The sequence below is a fragment of the Canis lupus genome, chromosome 25 (assembly GCF_048164855.1).
Source record: "Canis lupus baileyi chromosome 25, mCanLup2.hap1, whole genome shotgun sequence".
Lineage (NCBI taxonomy): Eukaryota > Metazoa > Chordata > Mammalia > Carnivora > Canidae > Canis > Canis lupus.
The window spans coordinates 23,149,431-23,170,560 of NC_132862.1; the positions used below are offsets into that span (position 1 = coordinate 23,149,431).

General features: G+C 35.9%; 1 protein-coding gene and 1 pseudogene across 15 annotated transcripts in view; one reads left to right on the forward strand and one right to left on the reverse strand.

Annotated features, from left to right (window-relative positions):
- SOX5 (SRY-box transcription factor 5) overlaps nucleotides 1-21,130 on the forward strand; it is a 996,739-nt gene that overhangs the window by 91,210 nt on the left and 884,399 nt on the right. The window lies entirely within an intron of this gene.
- LOC140617772 (U6 spliceosomal RNA) lies at nucleotides 19,637-19,736 on the reverse strand (annotated as a pseudogene).

Consider the following 21,130-nt stretch of genomic DNA (forward strand, 5'->3'; position numbering starts at 1 on the left):
GAAAAACAAGCAGATTCCAGGTATTTATTTAATATAAACAATGTTAAGAGCATGGGTCAATATGACATAACTCAATATCATACATCTTAACATCTTTAGTACTTTATAGTGATAATTAATATTCAGAATAATGATGATGGCAGTATTGTAAGAGTCTGCTTTACAGAAATATTATGTTCATGACATAGTCTAAGGCAGAGAGCTATGACAATATATATTAGCATAATTTTTATATTAAAGATTATTTATTTCTTTAAAGATTTTATTTATTCATGAGAGACATAGAGAGGCAGAGACAGAGCCAGAGGGAGAAGCTCCTCATGGGGAGGGATCCTGATATGGGACTCAATCCCAGGACCCTGGGATCATGACCTGAGCTAAAGGCAGATGCTCAAACACTGAACCACCCAGGTGTTCAATATTGAAGATTTAGATAAAGATAAATTTCTATTTATGTAGTCAGAAAAATTAAATGAAAATGAAATATAATTCACCAGAACAGCTTAGCTCTAACATTATGGTTAACTGAAGTTTAAAATTCATTATTTATTTTTTACATTAAAGAAAAGCCTAGCTCTCTGGATGCGTGCAAAACTTTATGAATTATGTAAAATAGGAACACCTTTCCTAACCTAACTTTGCTAGATGTCTGGGAAAACTTTAGATTTATAAAATATGCCTCAGATCATCTGTAAAACAGCAATAAATCCTGAATTTTGAATGACTACTTTGAAGAAAAAATATGCTTATTTGTGAATGGTAATGTATCAAAGTGTCTCACTCAAGTTATTTAGAGTTGAAAATCTCATAACTACTGTTTATTTAGTTTTTACAGTAATCCAGGGAGTATTCTGTGCTCAATAATTAATTAATCCTTGGATTCATCTATATATGGTCATGTTTAAACATTTCAGTAACCCTGCATGCCAGTCTTTTGTATACTCATTACAACTAAGTAGAAACTGAGGCTCTGTAACCTTAAATATCTTGCTAAAGTTCACTTAGCTGGTAAATGACTCAGATCATTCTGACTCCAAATGCTTTCCATGACACTGTTTCCTAATACTTGTCAATAATAGGTTATTTTGAAAAAGCAATATTTTCCTATTTTTGAGGAAATCACATCATCATCCTGTTTCTTAATGTTAAATTTCCCAAGCTAAAAAAGAGAGAATTCCCTCATTTCTTGTGCTCTGGCTGTTTGGAATCCTTTATCAGATACCCTTATGAATGAAAAGCTGTTCTTAATGGATTTAAGTGTTTCAGTGATCTTCATCACTTATCCTGGAAGGTTCCTGCCTTAATCTGTCTTCACTGTTGAACATTCTTTCTTGGTATTTAGCCTAAATTTACTTCTCTTGATTATACTCATTACTCCTAGTTACCTCCTTTATTGTGGATGTGTCAGTAATGATCTATCTTTAGCCAACTGGCCTTTGTTTACAGTTCTTCCCACAAGATTGAGGCTGATGTTGTAATGATGCTTAGAGATGATATAATATAGATGTGGGTAATTGGGCAATCAAATTCAAAGTACATTCTAAACCTAGAATTAGTAGGAAAGTAATAAATGGCACTCAGTGTTGGTTTTCTACATCGTCTGTACTTTGGTTTGCATTTGAAGACATCTGTACTTGATACTTTAAGCTTATTCACATACAGTTACTTTGCATGCTTATAATATTAGTGAATGCTAGCCTAATTAATAGCTGAAAAGTTTATTATATCTGTCTTATTTGATATGGCACTAATCTTTTATTTTTTATTATTTGCACAAAATCAGCATCTCATACAATATAACCTTTGATCATATTTGCTTACTGCTTCCTGCCCTCAAATCCTTGATTTCCATTTCCTTTTCAGTAGTAATGAGACAAATTATCAAACAAGCCCATTTGAGGAAACTCCAATTGTAATCAGTTAGCTTGATGGAGGAAGAGATTTTTGGAATGCAGCATTTATCCTCCCCTGTGGATACCCAGCGTAGTAATTTAAAGCTTAGTGTAGTGTATTGAGCACCCACAAAGTGAGCTTTACAAAGTAAAACCAGATTTCTTAATTCCACAAAGAATAGATATTTATTCACAAGCTGTCCGTGTCTGGGGATTTTTGTTTTGTTTTGTTTAACATTTTCATAATGCTCTAACCTGGGCCACCACATTTTGTGCTTTTCTACAGAATTGAAACTCTAAAGGCAAGAGTTAAATAATAAAAGGAATCACAAAGTTGTGAACCTAGAACATGAGTCTACGAGCGGGAGAAAGCCAACCCAGAAATAGCCATAAAAAAGGAGAAGCCAAGTGGAGAACCCTAAAATGTAAATCAGAAATCAAAGCAGGAATAATGGAGAGAAAGGGTAGATTAGAGAATTTTGGGCAGAAGCAGACAGGCATTATGATGTTCAGTAGAGAAATAATTCATCTTCCCTGAAGACCAAGAAGATGGAAGCACAGGAAAAATAGGAATATTCAAAAATAAAATAAAGCTATAGGTGATAGAAAACATAGACATAGCACGGACTTTAAGCATTGAGAGACGAGGCAATATATGAAGTAATAAAACTATAACAGTGGGAATAGGAGAGGATACCTCAAGAACTTTGTGGGCTGTGTTTGACTAAACACTTCTGACCTGAGTACATATGAGGGAGTTCTGGATTCCTTGAAGGCTAGAAATAGTCTTATGCATTTCTAATATTGGGGCTAAGACTGAGAAGTGAACAAAGCTCAGTAGATAATAACATCTTTAAAAGCTAATGCTAACATAGTACCTACTATGTTCTGAGCATTATTCTAAATACATATTGTATATTAACTAATTTAATCCTCACAATAATCTGATGAAGATAGTATACCATGGCTATATCCCCATTTTACAGATGAAGAGCAGATACTAGAGGTATTAGATAGCTTGCCCATGTTTATACAGCACTAGGCTTTGATTGCAAGCAACTTGGCTCAGAGCTCACTCTGGGATTCACTGTACTGCCATAGCCCTGTCCAGTTGGTTACCAAATCCTGACATCTCCAGGTCTTACATATCTTTAAAATGTGCTTCCTCTACAACCAGTTGTCACAATCTCAGTGACTTCAATGCCCTCAGCCTTCGGTGTGGCTCCATTGTAAGCCTCTGACTATCATTACCACCATCTCTACAGCTGCTCTGGATTTATCAGTGGCATTCCATAAGCTAAACGTTTGATTAACCAAAAAGTCAGGAAAGGATTATTTTTCATGTACTTCTCACTTTAGTGTTCATGTCAACATGATGCCATCTGAAAACACCAGTATTACTAGCCCTTTTTACTGGCTATGAGATGAGGGCAAGGGATTAAACTCTGCACCTCAGGTTTTTCATCTTTGAAGTGGGGCTAATAAGAATTCCCATCTCATGGGATTTTTACTAATACGTGTAAAATAATTTGAGGCATTCCTGTATATAGTTGTTCTCAAGAAACATTAACTCTTATTAGAAGTAGCAGTGGTAGTAAAAGACAAAGCAAACACAAACTCTACATTCTAAAATGTGAAATACCAGTATATATGTATTTACATACACACAATATATATGCATGTAAAAATACATGTACATATGTATATTTTTGCAAATATACATTTTCCATTATTTCCCAGGGTATAGGTTTCACATGCCATTAGAGGGAAGCCAAACATGTAAACATCTTACCTGAAATAGTCTTTAATTTGTACATGATTGCCAAGTAGATAACACTATTTGTCAATGTGCTTTTAATCTTAAATTTAAGATTAGGAGACCCCTGGATTACTCAGCGGTTGAGCATCTACCTTTGGATCAAGGTGTGATTACCTGAGTCCCAGGATCAAGTCCCACATCAGCCTCCGTGCATGGAGCCTGCTTCTCCTCCTGCCTATGTCTCTGCTTGTCTCTCTGTGTCTCTTATGAATAGATAAATAAAATCCTTAAAAAAAAAAGAACTTTAAGATTAGTTCTTAAAATTTATTTCTTTAAAAAAACAATAAATATGAAAAAAAATAAAAAAACAATAAATATGGCAGTAAATTTACAGAAAAGTATTCAATTTTATTGGAGTGAATGAGGAGGGAAAGCTTTGTGTTTCTGGTCATGTAAGGAAAAATAGCTGAAGAGTATAGATTTCAGTGTTCCAAAATAAAAAATGATGCCTGATCAGGATTGGAAGCTTCAGATCAAAAGGGCAATTTTAGAAAATTGTGGTGAGTGAATGAGGGCACTAGTTTATTGAAGAAATCAATTTGCTATCTTAACCAATGGCACCAGCGCCATCCCTATAATCTCTGAAAATAGATAGACACTTTGCGGTTCACCAATCCGTAGATTGCATCTGCTTCCTTACACCTGGCAAGCTCACACCCTTTTCGAATAAGATAGTATCGCAGGAGCTTTGTGGGTTTATGAAGCCACAAGTTTATTAGTTAGATAAAATCTCTGAGTGTTTAGGAGTTTAAAACTGTGTTGTCAAACCTATTTCAGTTATAATGGCAATTTCTAAAGTAAATATGACATAGTAACTTTTAAATCTTGTCATTCTGTTTCCTTGAGTGTGTGATTGGTGATAATCTATGGCCAGGCTTCCTGTCTTTGTTTTCAAATTCAGCTGTACATAGAGAGTAGCAATTGAAATACTGAAACTTAGAATCTACAGTAGGTAAATTGTATACCTCCGATTGCCCCAAATATTTTTTTGGATAAAGGTGGACCAAAACTTTTAAAGGGAAAACAAATACGGCTTTGTTATTATTTTTAATTTAAATATATTTGACATAACATTATATTAGTTTCATGTATACAACATAATGATTCAATTTTTCTATATATTTTTATGAAATGATCACCACAGTAAGTCTAATTAACATCTGTCACCTAAATTATCAAATTTATTTTTCTTGTGAAGAAAACCTTGACGATATATTCTTTTTTTAAAAAAGATTTTATTTATTTATTCATGAGAGACAAAGACAGGCAGGGACATAGGCAGAGGGATAAACAGGCTCCATGCAGAAAGCCCAATGTGGGACTCGATCCCAGGACTCCGGGATCACACACGGAGTCAAAGGCAGACGCTCAACCGCTAAGCCAGCCAGGTGTCCCAATGATATATTCTTTTAGCAAATTTTAAATATATAATACTGTATGATTAACTAGGGTCATTATGTCGTATGTCCCCATGACTTCTTTTATAGCTGGAAGTTTGTATTTTTTAACACTTGTCCCCCATTCCTCAACTCCCCCTTCTTTCTGCTCCCTGCTTCTGGAAATCACTAATCTGTTCTTTGTATCCATGAGCTCAAATGTTTGCTATTGTTATTTATGTGAGTGGATGGGGTATGTATGTATGTATTTATTTATTTATTTATTTATGGATTTCACATATAAGTGAGTATGGTATTTGGTTTTCTCTGATTTATTTCACTTCGCAAAATGCTCTCAAGTTTCATCCATGTTAATGGAAATGGCAAGATTTCATTCTTGTTTATGGCTGAATAATATTTCATTAAATATATATACCACAGTTTCTCCATCTATCCATCCATCCATCCATCTTATGTTGCTTTTGTATCGTGGCTGTTGTAAATAATGCTGCAATGAACATGGGGGTGCATATGTATCTTTGGGTTAGTGTTTTTATTTTCTTTGGATAAATACCAGAAGTGGACTTACTGGATCATCTGGTAGTTGTATGTTTAATTTTTTGAGGAATCTGCACACTGTTTTCCGGAATGACTGTATCAGTATACATTCCTATCAACAGTGCACAAGAGTTCCCTTAAAACCACATCCTTGCCAGGGCACTTGGGAGTGGCTCAGTAGGTTAAGTTTCTGCCTTTTGCTTAGGTCATGATCCTAGGGTCTTGGGATCAAGCCCTGCAATAGTCCCTAAGCAGGGAGCCTGCTTCTCTCTCTCTCTCTGCCTCTCCCCCTGTGTGTGCTCTCTCTCAAATAAATAAAATCTTAAAAAAAAAAAAAATTTCCAGAAACTTCAGCTGAAAAGAAAAACAAAACAACCACATCCTTGTCAACTCTTGTTATTTCTTGTCTTTTTGATAATAGCCATTCAAGCAGGTGTGAGGTGATATCTCATTGTGGTTTTGATTTGCATTTCCCTGATGATTAATGATGTTGAGCACCTTTTCATATACCTGTTGACCATCTGCTGTCTTCTTTGGAAAAATGTAAATATGGCTTTAAATGTATAATGCAGTAGACAGAGGAGAAAATAACATAGGGGACAGGCCAGGGACCTCTTTAATATATTGTTCTGGAGCAACCTTGGTGGCTCAGTGGTTTAGCGCCGCCTTCAGTCCAGGACGTGATCCTGGAGACCCAGGATTGAGTCAGCTCCCTCATGGAACCTGCTTCTCCCTCTGCCTGTGTCTCTGCCTCTCTCTCTCTCTCTGTGTGTCTCTCATGAATAAATAAATAAAATCTTAAAATAATAAAAAAGTAACATATTCTGTCTCATTTAAATGATCAAAAAGTTCTAATACAATAAAATCTTATTAGAACTCAGTGTTCAAAGTCTTAAATAAGCTCCCCCCCCCCCATTAGCATTTAATTTTAGGAATAGAAGTGAATCTTAAGGAAATAACATGACACCAATTAATGATTTTGGAAAAACAAATTGCAAGGTATTCATCTAGGTTATTGTCCATAAATTCTATACACAGAATTTCTACATGAGAAATAACTTTTACTAGGAATTATAAGTATAGAGTTAGGAAAACTGAAGTTTTCGGATTAAGTCCAGACTAAGTATATTACCAAAATGTAAATATGGGTATTTAGCTGTATTCTTAACATTACAAAAGTAGTCTCTGAAAGAAAAATATATACATACATTATACAAATACATATTATTTCAATATAATAACATAATGAAATATATATTTTATATATTGTTGGATAGTCTCCAGAGTTCTTCCACATATATCATAGCATTCTTAGGTAACATTATGAGGTTAGAAGGGCCAGTAAAATAAACTTCATTTTGCAGTTGATGATATTGGCAAGAGATAATAAATTTGATGTAACCCAAAATGCTATTAATTAATAACTGAACTGGCATTAAAGTCTCCAAGAGCAGAGAATTATAAACTGAAGTATAATTTTATAGAGATGATAATATGAAACAAAATTGGTTTGTAGTTATATAAACCTTAAAACATTGGTGCTATATGGGAGCAAGATGTCTCAAAGAACAACAGGCTCTTATTTTGTTGACTATCATCACTGCCAGATAAAGTGTTAAATGGAGATTAGGTCTTCTTATTACTATTACATATATTTTGAAAAATTCCTAGACATACTACCTCAAAGTAAATTAGTGTTACTGAAAAAAAGATAATTTATGATATATTTATGAGAACTGCTGTTATCTGAAGTTAGCAACATTATTGCTATTTTAACCACTATTCAGAAGCAGGAATTTCTTCCTAGAAATTAATTGGTATGAATTGCCATTTTAATGGGGATAGACTATAATGACCCATGGTTTTATGCATTTGAGCTAAACTTTCACTTCATATCAAATTGTCATCCTAAGGTATAAATCTATTGACATGTTTCATATTGCAAAGTGACAGCATCCCTAGCAAACTCCAAGAACCATAGTGGTCACTTTTATGACTTAATTAAATGACCAGTGGAGACATCACAAACTTTGTGCAATAAATCATCCTACAAGGTAATGTTTCTTATTGTATAGCTTGAACAATGAATTCAGTATGTATCACTGGGTGAATCTGGTGTACTTAGATGTTTATCTTTCTCCTTCCTTCTGTAAATATATTGTCATGTAGTAGAGGGCACCCAGATCTCAAGCCAGATATACACAGATATATGAGAATTCTTGCTTCCCTAAGAATGGTGGTTTAATTATAGGGAAATAGTGTTCAGTGATACTGTTTTACGTTCTCTGACAAAATATGATCTACAACAAGAAATTAACTCCAGATTAGCAAGTTAGTTTGGACTGGCCACATGGTACAGTAAAACAGAGGTGTAGAGGGATGAGTTACTCTTCTGGAAGAGTCTGTTGGAGGAAACTACATGAAGAACTATTACCACTGCTGCTCTGTTGCAGTTTGCCCGTACGTGCTGCCTTCTCTAACCCTGAAACCCATCTGCTCTCACTGCATTCTCAAAAAGAGGGGGAAATGAAAGGCTGAGGGAGTACTTGAGAAAGGGTAATGGCATGATCAGATGGAAGCCCATACACATTATTCCTCATGATGTGAAAATGCTTTTACAGGGACCAGGGAGTTTCTGAACTGAATACATCCAAGTAAAAACAATTCTAGAAAACATTGCAGTTTGAACCTAATCCACTTAACTTGGTCTGTCTTTAAGTTGCCACTTACTTAGGAGTTCATTCTTTCAGAAGTTGAGCACCTCTGTCATTGAGTAGTGGTCAGATTAGCTGTGCTGTCCTGCATACTTGCTGACTGAAGTTTTTTTTTGTTACTTCTAATGTCAGCTTTTAGAAAGCTACAAAGTACAGTGACAGACACTATCATATTCAATTGGACATGCTTTCTGCAGATTTGTTAAGGATTTAGTCTACACATTTGTAGCATTTAGTTGCCATGGAGATGACCTCAGTGGTAAGAGGAACAGCCTTTAGGTTGGACCTCAGATTTTCCTTTCATTTCCATTTAATTTGATTTGACTGCAAAATGTCACTTCCATTGCATTGATTAAGCTTCATTGCTGCCACCAGCCCTGTTAGGAAGGTGAAAGGGCAGGCCAGCTGCTGTCATTTTGCACCCCTACCCTTTTCTGATATCAATACAGATAGGCTTTTGAGATGAGAAACTCCTCCACTACATTGATGCAGACACAATTTCTCTTGCTCACTTCATGAAATATAATAAAACTAGAATTATGCTCAAAACTTTTTATTCACTCAAAAGCACACTCTATATAACCTCAAGTTTTCTCTTTTTTCAGCTCCTTGCTTTGGAAGTTATGATAGCTAATGTATGAAAACTAAAAATTACTGTCTTCCATTTCCCTTAACATTTTTTTAAGATAGGGGAGCCTGGGTGGCTCAGCGGTTTAGTGCCGCCTTTGGCCCAGGGCCTGATCCTGGAGACCCGGGATGAGTCCTGCGTTCTCCCTGCATGGGATAAGGATAAGGATAAGGATAAGGATAAAGATAAGGATAGCACTTCCAATCCCTATAAGCAGGAATTAATGTTTCATATTTGTATAATTTAATTTTGTAATTTATGATTCATTTAAACTATAAAATCACTATTTCAAAAAGTAGGCAACTGCAGAGTTTATCTTAAAATTTTTTAAAAAGATTTTATTTATCAAAAAAAAAAGATTTTATTTATCTATTCATGAGAGACACAGAGAGAGAGAGAGGCAGAGACACACAGGCAGAGGGAGAAGCAGGCTCCCCATAGGGAGCCCGATATGAGACTTGATCCCAGGTCTCTAGGATCACACCATGGGCTGAAGGCAGGTGCTAAACCTCTGAGCCACCCAGGCTGCCCACTTCCCTGACTTTTAATGCCATCATTAACCCAGAACTCATCAGTCTTGTCCTTTGGGTTAAAAAACCCCTAAAACAATGAGCTTTATAAATTAATTCAACACTAAGATTTAGAAATTAAACATGTTAACTTCCTTAGGAGTACAGCATTTGTACTTCACTGGAGAACATTATATTAACACAAGAAACTTACTAAGGAGAACTCCAGTAATAAACCGGGCAAGACAGTTTGATAGGAAGCCTTCCAGATGCTTTTCAAATCATAGCACTTAGATTTCAGCCTCAATGTGAATGCTTGGTTCTTTTGCATTTAAGTGGTTACCATGTTAGGTTTCTTTAAATATGCTATAATTTGGAAGAAAAAAAAAAAAGCCCTCAGTTCCTTGATGGAACATATCCAAGAAACCTTTGAATTCATGGCTGGAAAACAGAAGTCAGTGATTACTATAGAGACACCAGCACTTTGGGGGCAAAGGACCTTGACTAGGACATTGTAATTTATAAGAAAGGTAGCTTTATTGACTAGGATTGAGGTTAGGGGAAAAAGAAAGCAATGACTACTGTTTAGATATTGGTTTCTTGGTTTGTGGGGTTTTGGCTAGAATCAGGTGTGCTGTCCTATGGGAATTGCCTCCAGGATTCTATCTAATGTCTGTTTGGATAGTTTCTATTACTTCTGTTGGAAGTCTATAAAGTGATGTGCATTGAGAGAGGACTGACAATTTTTTGGTCTCTGCTATAGTAACTGCCCTTATTTAGACCAGTCTTGCTATGTTGGAATATTCTAGAATTCCAGTTAACACTAGAGTGAGAGTCATAAATGTGGCTGCCTTTACTTGTTATCTCTAAATGATTTAGAGTAGTGTTTGTCGAACTGTAATGTGCATATGAGTCACCTGGATATCTTGTTAAAATGCAAGTTCTGATTCAGAAGGCCTGGGTGGGGCCTGAGATTCTGTGTTCCTAACGAGTTGCCAGCTGGGACTGATGTTGGTTATACACTTTGGAAAGTAGGGACCTAGGGCAGGCTCTCAGTCTCAGTGCACATTGGAATCACCTGGGAAGATTAAAAACATCTATGCCTGGATCCCATCCTACCCCAGAGATTAATATTTAATTGAGTAGAGTGTGGCTGGGTAGCAGGATTTTTAAAAGCTCTCTAGGTGATTTTGATGTTCAGCCAAGGGTGAACACTACTGATTAGATAATGGACCTGTGAAGATGGGGAAAATACGCAGAAATGGCCATGTTGTAAAGAATATTTTCAAAACCTTTCTCGGGGTTTTATTTTTACTATTAATTTAGAGATTTTAGAGAAGACACGGAGCCAAGTATGTAAATAAAAACTGATTTGTCATTCCATTCATTAACTGCAATTATTAATCTACAAGTGAACATTTAACAATACTATCTTCAGCATTTCCTTCTTTTTAAAATAATTTAAGATAGGTTGGCAGATTTAGCAAAGAAAAATACAGACTGGGTGCCATTCCAGGCTGTTGAATCAAAACCTGCATTTTAATAAGATATTCAGGTGATTTGTTTGCACAATATAAATATTGCATGGGACACACTTAAAAAAATCAAATTTACTTGGGTGTCCTGTATTTTTTATCTTATCTTGCAACTCTACTTAGGAAGTAATTAACATTTATTTCATTACAGAATAAAATGGAAAGTAGTATTCTGAGTTTTGAGGACACTTTTAATATTTTGCTTCTCATTTCACCTCACCTTCCTATGTCTGCAATGCCCACTGAGTTTTAAGCCTAACGTAAAATAAAACCAGCTGATAGACCTCAAGATGTCATGCTGTGTATTAGAAAAGAATAAGACATACCGTTCTGTATATTTATGCAAGAATGGGAGACAGCTCTACCAGTTGTAGGGCTGCAGTTTACATTAAAAATTGTTTTACATCTTTTTGAAAATATTTTTTTGAATAATTATCACAGATTTTAAAACTCCTTTATTTAAGGAATTCAGAAGCCACCTTGCTGTAACTAATGTGGTTGCGCTCATAAAACTACAAATACCAGAATTCCCCAGAAAAATAATTATCCAAAGGCTTATCTTACAATGAAACAGTCTTTCAAGGCTAAAAAATGTTGTGTCTATATACCCAAATAAGAAATGCTAATCTTTTAAAAAATTACTTAGATTAACTAAAATGTCAAAGTTCAGCATTGTTAAAAGCAACATTTAACCTGACTCATGCTGATAGCAGTCTTATGAATCACATATATCAAAAAAAAAAAAAAGGTGAGAAATGTTTAGTCACAAAAATTAATTTTTAGGTTAAGGTAAAAAATATATCATTGACATTATTAGATTTTTCTTTCAACTGTCTCCCCTTTTGGAGTCTTTGTCACACATCTGGTACTTTATTAAGAAGACATTCATATGCTGGTATTGAATACAGTGATTTGCGCTTTAAAATGTAGTGTTGAGAACTCTATTTGGAATGTGTTGCTGCATATAAGATTGAGCTTTAATAGTGTTATATTTCAGTCTATAAATAACTTTTACTTCCTATCTGACATTAAAACAATGTATGGCATTTGGCAAAAAGTAAACTGCCAAATGATTTCTTAAGTGCCTAGTTAAGGGATGTCATTGTAAATTTTTTATCCTGGTGAAAAACAACGTAAGAATATGTCTTAGCTTTACTAATCCTTTAAAATAAATTATTTATTTTGGCACTATGAAATCATAAATGCTAATCAACATGCTGAAAAGTGTGGCATTGTTGATTTTTATTTATAGTGAGTCAAGTTAGTAGTGTATTATGTAGTGAAGTTATACTGTCACAATCAGGAAGGTAAATTATAACCAAGGCCTCACACTTGCAAATGTGGTGAATAAGGGAGGACAGAGCATGTTTATTTGCAGTCACAGGGAGGCACTGGGGTGAGTGGACATATCAGCGGCTTCTGAATCAAATCTCATATGATCCAACTGGAGCTCAGTTCCTTCATTTGTAAAGTGAGAGAAGAAATATTCCTTCATTGAGTTGTGAAGATTAAGATAATGTTACGTTAAGTTCCTTAGATAATGCCAGTAGATATTCAGAAAAAATTTAGTTTCCCCCTTAACCTTCTTGATCTCCTGAATCCCTCCAACCCATTAGGCTGATTCTCCTTCCTTGGTAGAGTTTCTAGAAATATCATGTGGCATGTGGGAGGCTAAAAAGAGAACTGTTAACTGTTACTTGGCCAGATTTAAGCTCAAATGTAATTTTGTTAAGTGAAGTCCACACAGAGAGAGAGAGGCAGAGACACAGGCAGAGGGAGAGAGCCTGACGTGGGACTCGATCTCCAGGATCACGCCCTGGGCTGAAGGCGGGCGCTAAACTGCTGAGCCACCCGGGGCTGCCCAGGAAAACAATTTCTAATAAAAGAACACCTGTCTGTAAGTGAAAAGGCAGAAGAACCGGTAACAGACAGATTCAATGCAAATTATTTCATTGTTCTTGGCTGAGGTTTCTTTACCTTTACAAAAGAAGTAATGTTGAATTATAATAGAAACTGGATTCCCTCCAGCTCTTCTCATTGTAATTCTTCTTGGGTTGGGTTCCCTGAGGTGCTGAATTGGAGACTGGGAGTGCTCCTTGGACCTACACCTGTGAGGGAGTAGGCCCCAGGACCAGGCCTCTGGAGGGGTTGTACTGAAATGTAGTTACAATTCAGGCCTCATCAGATCCCCAGAGAGCTTGGGCACTGCATGGCCCTTGGGAGTTTTTGGTGACTGAGGTAAGGGTGCCTAGCCTCTGTCACTCTAAACCCTTCCTAGGACCACGACTCCGGGCAAGGCAGCCCCCTTCCTTCTCCTGGGAGCAGGTCCTGAGGAGGAGTCACTTAGGAATTAGCAGCAGCCATACCACCTGGCAGCTAGAATGAGTGCCTCAGTCCTGGAGGGGCCGTTGACACAGCCCCTACTGCATGAGGTTAGTTTTCTAGCATCTCAGGGTCATGGCCTTATACTCAGCAGAATATCAATCTTTATTATTTTCAGAGATATTTTGGGGGAAATGCTAAACTTTGGAATCTCTGGATGGATTGGGGGTGTTATTATGAGCATAGGCTATGAGTGTATATTTTCCAAAGTGAAATGAATCAAAATACTCTGTTGTAAAGTCTTCACTGAACTTTGTAGGAGGATAGACTTTTTTGCACTATTTCTAAAGGATCTCTCTCATACAAAGTTCTCCAAAGGCATCATGAAAAATAGCCTTGGCTTTTAGTTCCGTTTGTAGTTGTGACCAAAACAAAAAGTGCTCAAGTACACTATGAGACATTTTTAGATTCAAATAGGCAGTCACACAAATCACTGAGAAAATCAGCCTTACTTTGAAATTTTAAAAACTGTTTTTCTTCAGGTTCTGCTCTGGTTTAGAGTAGAGGAATTCTTCTTGTCTCAATACTGTTCACTCATCTTTAGTTAGTGGTTTTTTAAGTATGAGGATCATATGTGTTTCACAGATGATGTACTGTGGATTAGCCGTCTGGGCTGGGACCTTGCAGTGAAGATATTTTTATGTTAGTTGAAACAGAGAGCTGAATGGATAAGACCATGAAGAAGATAAAGCTAACTTTATCTTCTTTCTCTACATCTGAAGAAGTTTAATGTATTAAATACCAATGCATTCTCGCAAGGGTCTTATTCATTGGAGAAGATAAAGACTGAACCTCTGTATCCCCTTTGTTGGCCTGAAAATGGAATGTCGAGCAGCATATAATCATCTTTCTTGTTTAAAAAAAAAAAAGTAAAGTGAGAGAAAAAGTGATTTCTATTTGTGTCAGATTTTAGATGTCTTAATATTCTTTCCTGTCTAATTTTGCAGAAAGTGATAATAGAGTTCCTGTCAAATTAGAGGCTGCAGACTTTTAACCTATGTCGTGAAAAAAAACCCACATTAGTTATTATTACCATAAACATAATTCAAATAAATATTTAGTTGTAATACCATTATGTTGAAGGGTGCATTCCAAGCATATAATTTTGTTCATTATAAATATTAAAAATTCAGAATGACAGTACATTGGAGAAGAAATGAAAAAAAAAGAAAAGAAATAGAGGTTTTTGTAGTCTTTTGCTTCATGTAAATTCATAATCGGAAAAATTGGAATGAAATGGTTCCCATAAAGAATTGTGCATCTCTGTTACTTATGGAACATGAAATTATTTTCTAAAATACCATAAAACCTGCCACAGGTCTCTATCTGTGAGAGACCAAAGTGAATAGTATCAAGAGTGGATCAAAGTGAGAAAAGAAAGAAGCAAGTTGAAAACTCACTGTGTCCAACTTCATAAAAAGAGCTACAAGCAAGTGATATTTCTGACCTTTGCTGAACCAATAGTTGAACCTGTTTTATTAGTCACCTGAGAATTACTTGCTTGAGTGGGATTGTTAAATGTGAAAATGATGCTGGATCAATCTTTAGAATTTTTCAGACCTTTATTAAACTGATGACAATTTGAGTGTCTCATTATTACATTTTCCAAATACCAGTAAATAGAGCACATATTTTCATGGTGCAAGTTTATGCATAAAATATCGAAGCAGGTGCATTTTCAGTGTGAAAGGGTATTTTCTCAGCCAAATTATTAGAACAAGAGAATGAATGAGAAAACAAAGAGCATACTCTAGAGAAGTCCTTTCTAACATTGCTTTTAGCAGTATTATCAAATTGGGTCACAGATAATTAGATTAATTTGACTACCCCATGGTTTTATTTGGAGAAATGTAATGTGGCAACTCTCTTTGCTCTTGGATATCTATAGGATACAAGAAAATGGAAACACTCGGCCTTCAAAAAGGAAAGAGCTATTATGTCACGCTCAATCAGAGAGATACAGACATTGATAGAGTATCAACATCTGAAGCCACTCTATTAAAGCATGCCTTGGTTCTGCAAGCAAAAGTCACAGAAAATTGGCTCATGTTTCACCATCTAGGCATGCTACCACTTGGTTTCCTTTAATTGGCTATCATGTCCATTTACCAGAAATTGGCTCTCTTTTCTAGCTGCTGGATGTAGGAGTGATTTACTTGTGTGAGTGTGCTCAGGATTACACCTGCAAGAGTGTAGTTTCAGACATCATTTTTCTTAGAAAAATTACTAACCATGTGTATCTGAATATGCATACTACAAAGGAATTATAAAACCTAGAACCTGAGAGGCTTTTCAAAGGATCCGACTTGTCTTAAAGACAGTAGTAGAGCATCTCTGGGTAGCTCAGTGGTTTAACGCCTGCCTTCAGCCCAGGGTGTGATCCTGGGGTCTCAGGATCGAGTCCCACATTAGGCTCCCTGCATGGAGCCTGCTTCTCCCTCTGCCTGTGTCTCTGCCTCTTTCTCTCTCTTTCTGTGTCTCTCATGAATAAAGAAAATCTTTAAAAAAAAAAAAAAAAAAAGACAGTATTAGCTTGGGTCATGAAAGCCTCTGGGTGGGCCCTGGTGGATAAGGTATCATTAAGTATAATTTAAGGATCATATCAAAGGAATTAAAAAATAAATAGTATAGCACAATTCTTGGTATAGTCATTTTACCTAATATAGGGAAGCTTAAAAACCCACGTCTTAATGCCACTCTGAGTAGATTGCTTTCATGTTTAGAGCATAACCACTTAAGTATGCAGTTTTGTTCAACATTTTATGAAATCAGGGTTTGTTGTTTTTGTTTTTTTATTTCTGCTTGTTTCACATTGTAGTGGCTTTTTTTTTTTTGAAAAAAAAAAAAAAAAAACTCCAGCATTTAATTTTGCTTTTCTGAACTAACAGGCATTTATGGTTATCTAATTACTGTAACCACGAATTTCCTGAAATGTTGTTCACTAGTAGTTTAACCACAAATACAGATGCTCTAATTTCTCCTTTTTTATAGATTTTTTTTTTATTTGGGTCCATTGCTATCATCAGGGGAAGGTTCATGTAAATCTAGATTAAATATTTTAAAAATATAAGAATGAGTACTTGAAATATAAAGGAAGATAAATGTAACATTCTTCGGAAACAAGTCTAGTAAGGATTTTAAGTTTTTAAGACTTTCTATTTAATTACTTTGCATTGAAGCCAGCTGGTTTGGTAACTTTCATGACCTTATATTCCCTGAATGTTCTCATAAATCAAAGGAAGAATATGCTCAATTCTAACATTAGTCCTGGGGAAAATTCCATATTTGAAAACAAAAGAAAGAAAGGTAGAATCAAGGTTGCCTTGGGAATTTTGAGGTCCTTGGTAAGGTTAATTGGGAGGGCATAAATTCCTTTATCCTCAGATTTTTCTTTTCCTTTCTCTTTTCTCCCCCTAAGCTTTCCTGCCCTCTAACCCATCAATTTCTCTTGCAGCTTGAGCCTTCACACTTCAACATTGAACTTGGAGATATAAAAATATTCTAACAGGCAGGGGGATGGCCTTGATGATCTCTTAAAGTTCTTTTTAGAGCTCTTTTTTAAATTCCAATGATTTAATAGAAACTCAAGGGTGAAATGGCCCTCTGGAGGTCATCAGTTGTAGTTCCCTCCATGCAAGAATGCCCCTACCTTCTGGGAGTTGGCACTAACAGCCAGTCCCAAGGGACCTCCTTATTCTCTGGGTTTCTTAGGCACTGTGGACTTATCTTGTTGACCATTGGGAGAAGTGCACATCAGATTTGAAAACTTTTTTAAATTGTACCTTTTACCTTCTTCCTAACTTAGGTTTTAAACATATAAATGATTGCTTGAGTGAATCACTCTTTTGCAAGAGGTCTATGTTAAAGAATTCACATGCTGTTTTGAGGTGGAGTTGGAGTTTCTTGTGGATAAGAATTGAAGAAAGTCAGAATCCATTGATATCAAGCAATTCGACAAACATTAATTGAGGACTTCTGAGTAAGGGGTTGTAAACTCTAATGCCTTGGAAGACAAGGCTGGTAACATGAATCTTAAATTAAGCCCTCTATTAGGCAAGAGGGATGGTGTGAGGCCTGAGGCTTTTCCGACCTTGTGCTGGCTGGCATTCTTGTGCTAGCTACTCTGCTTAAAGTATGCCCGCAGTTTGCATTAAGTCTCTTTGTGTGGTATCTGTCTCTTGTGGGAGATTCATAAGTGAACATCTAAAATTCCTGACCTCACTGAGGTACAACAGTGATAAAAATTGTTATTCTAATGGAGTGGCATTTATAGAGTGGCTGCTAGGTCCCAGGCACCTTTATTTATTTATTTTTTTCAGATTTTATTTATCCGAGAGAGAGAGAGAGAGAGAGAGAGAGAGAGAGAGAGAGGCAGAGACACAGGCAGAGGGAGAAGCTGGCCCCACGCAGGGAGCCCGACATGGGACTCGATCCTGAGTCTCTAGGATCAGGACCTGGGCCGAAGGTGGCGCTAAACCGCTGAGCCACCCAGGCTGCCCCACCCTGCCACTCTTACTCCGTCCTTATTCTTATCCTATGTGATAGCCCTATTCAACTCTATTTCAGATGGTAAGATGGAAGCCAAGAAATTAGTTATTTGCTTGTAGTCACTCCTTTAAGAATTGTTAGAGGTCAGGTTAAAATTGAAGTCCTCCAACTTAGCGAATTCCAAAACCCATGCTCTTAACCATTACTCAGGTATATCTCAGGCTATCTGCTGTGAGATATTAATGGATATCTGCTTTATAAGACAATTGATGATTCTGTAATCAAATAATGGAAAACAAAAGTTGAGTTACAGAAAGTTACATCCCACACATTACTTACTATGGGACTTTGTCCAGATCCTTTCACTGTGTTGTGAATCCCCCAAAGTAGGTATGTATATTTTGCAGTGTTTCCCAAGCTAATGTGAATTGTACACATTGTCTCAAGTCCTAGTGTTCTAAGGAACAAAATTTGAGAAACTCTTACCTGTTAATACCCAGCCCTCTCACGGAAATAAGTGTTGTCATTAAAAAGCAAAGTATTAAAAAAAAAGCAGATTATTTTGGGTGCATACAAGATAGATATTAATCAGAGAGTGTGTCAGAAGGAAGGTAACATTTGGCATTGGGTCTTAAAAATGGATATTTTCACAGTTTATAATATTTACATAGATGGTATTGGGCATTAGAGAACCTTCCAGGAGAAATAATATTTCAGTCAGGCAATAGTGCAAAGAGAGTGGAATGTACAAAGGTGAATTTGGGGAATATAGAAAAAGTTGATGGATAAGCATCATTTGATGTTTATTGTATTAATCTTAACTGTTGATTATATTTTAGAAGATTGGTTTTATTTTTTCAAATATTAGAAAAGATCACTTGAGGACAATTTCATGTCATGTCATACAAGATGTCATCGTCACTCATTAAAATTACTTATTGAATATTTACTGACTGCTTATTATATTCAGAGCTCTGTTTTGGATGCTGAGACTAGCTGTAAATAAGGTATACAAACCTCCTATTCTCAGATGACTCACAGACAAAAGCAACACAAACATAACAAAGGCAACAAGACAATGTCAACTAGTGATAAGTACTATGCAGAGAGAGAGATAAAATAGGCTGATGTGGTGAAGAGTGCCTTAATGGCTATTTTAGAATAACAAGAAGGAACCAGACGTTTGAAGATCATGGGGATAACATATTAGGTGGAGAGAACAGCTGGTGCAATATCCCTAAGGGAGAAATGAATTTGAGGCTGTGAGGAATAGAGAAAAGGCTCATGCGGTTGGAGCATTGGCAAGGAGGAAAATAGTAAGAGTTCAGATTGACAAGAACCAGACCACAGAGTAAGGAGTTAGAATTTTTTTAAAGCATCATGGTTAACTCTGTAAGAAGAGCTTGACTGTGTGTGTGTGTGCGCGCGCACGCACACACATGCGTGCACATGGGCATGGTCTCTGACTGCTTTGTAGAGCATACATTTCAAAGGGAAAGAGTAGAAGCAGGGGGACCAGTTAGGTAGTGATTGCAATAGTCTAGGAAGGACTTGTTTGGACTAGGGGTGGTAGTTAAGTTGGAGAGAAGTTGGCAGATGAACATACAGGGTTTTTAAATTGAAATATAGTTGGCGTACAATGTTACATTAGTTTCAGGTGTACAACATAGTGATTCAACAAGTTTACATGTTATGCTGTGCTCACTACAAGAGCAGGTACCATCTGTTACCATGCAAAAATATGGAATGCTTCACAAATTTGGGTGTCATATTTGTGTAAGGACATGCTAATTTCTGTATTGTTCCAATTTTAATAAATGTTCTGCCAAAGAGACTGCAACACACAGGTTTTTAAGGACTGCTAATGAAATGGATGTATGGGATAAATCGAAGGAAATTAGGTATAGATTGGTGGTATTTGTTGATGACACTGAGGGAGGTTTAGGTGGAAATCAGAAGTTTTGTACTGGACATATGAAGTTGGAAATGTATAGTGACATTTTATTAGAGAGGTCAAATAAATAATTGGATAGGTGAATCTTGAATTCAAGAGTTAAATCTGTACTGGCGATATAAGGATATCCACGTTATTCCACTAACAGTTGAGAAGGTCTATCTACCTATAGTTAAAATACATTTTAAAAGGTAAAATAAATAAATAAATTTGTTAATAAAAAATTAAAAGTTTCTAGAGTTTACAAATTACTATAGTTTAGCCATGGTTTTGGGTACTACCTGTTTTCTTATCATTTATTAAATGCTGATAGAGAAGTGGGAAGACATTCAGTTTTCATATTGAATATCTAGAAAGTCTTCTGGAGTTCAAATACTCCTCTCCTTTACAACTTCTGGACAAATGTATTTCCAGAAGAAGCCTGAATACTCATTGTTGGAAAGGCATGGGTTTTCCTCCCAGGGTAGAAAATTCTAGATTTATAATGTTCTTCCTTTTTTTTTGAATATTTTCCCACTCATATTCTTTTCTTCATTTTTACCAAATTCTGCAGTTTCAGACTTAGAAGAGGGTCTAATCTTCACTCTTTATAGTAAACTCTCATTTATTTTGAGATAGCTATTGTGCCTTTCTTGTTTCCTAGGTTAAGCATACCCAACACTTTTAGTTGTTTCTCATGTTACATGACTTTAAGTCCTATGTCCATTCTGGTTAACTCTTGTTTCTAGAGCATTTCTTTTGCATCACGGTGTTCAGCATAGTACTATGGCTGTGTTTCAAAGACACTGAGTGGAAGAAGTCTCTGGTTTCCAATTTATAGATGCCATATTTATGTTGATGGGAAACAATCCAAGGTCCGTATGCTTTTTTTTTAAAATAAAATAATATGCTTTATAATAGTTTTAGATTGTAAAGCTGAAAGATAGTACAGTGTTTCCATATTTTCTCCATCCAGTTTCCCCTATTGTTTGCATTTTATATTACTATGATATGCTCAGCACAACTAAGTAACCAACATTGGGTACTTTGCTGTTGACTCTATATTTTATTTGTATTTCCTTGGGTTTTAGGGAAATGTCCTTTTTCTGTTCCAGGATCTCATCCAAGATACATATTGCATTTAGTTGTCATGTCTCATTACTTTCTTTTGAATTATAACAGTTTCTCATATTTTCTTTGTTTTCTATGACCTTGACAGTCAGGTATTTTGTAGAGTGTCTCTCAATTTGTTGTTGTCTATTTTTTTTTTTTTTTTATGGTTGGACTGGGTTTATG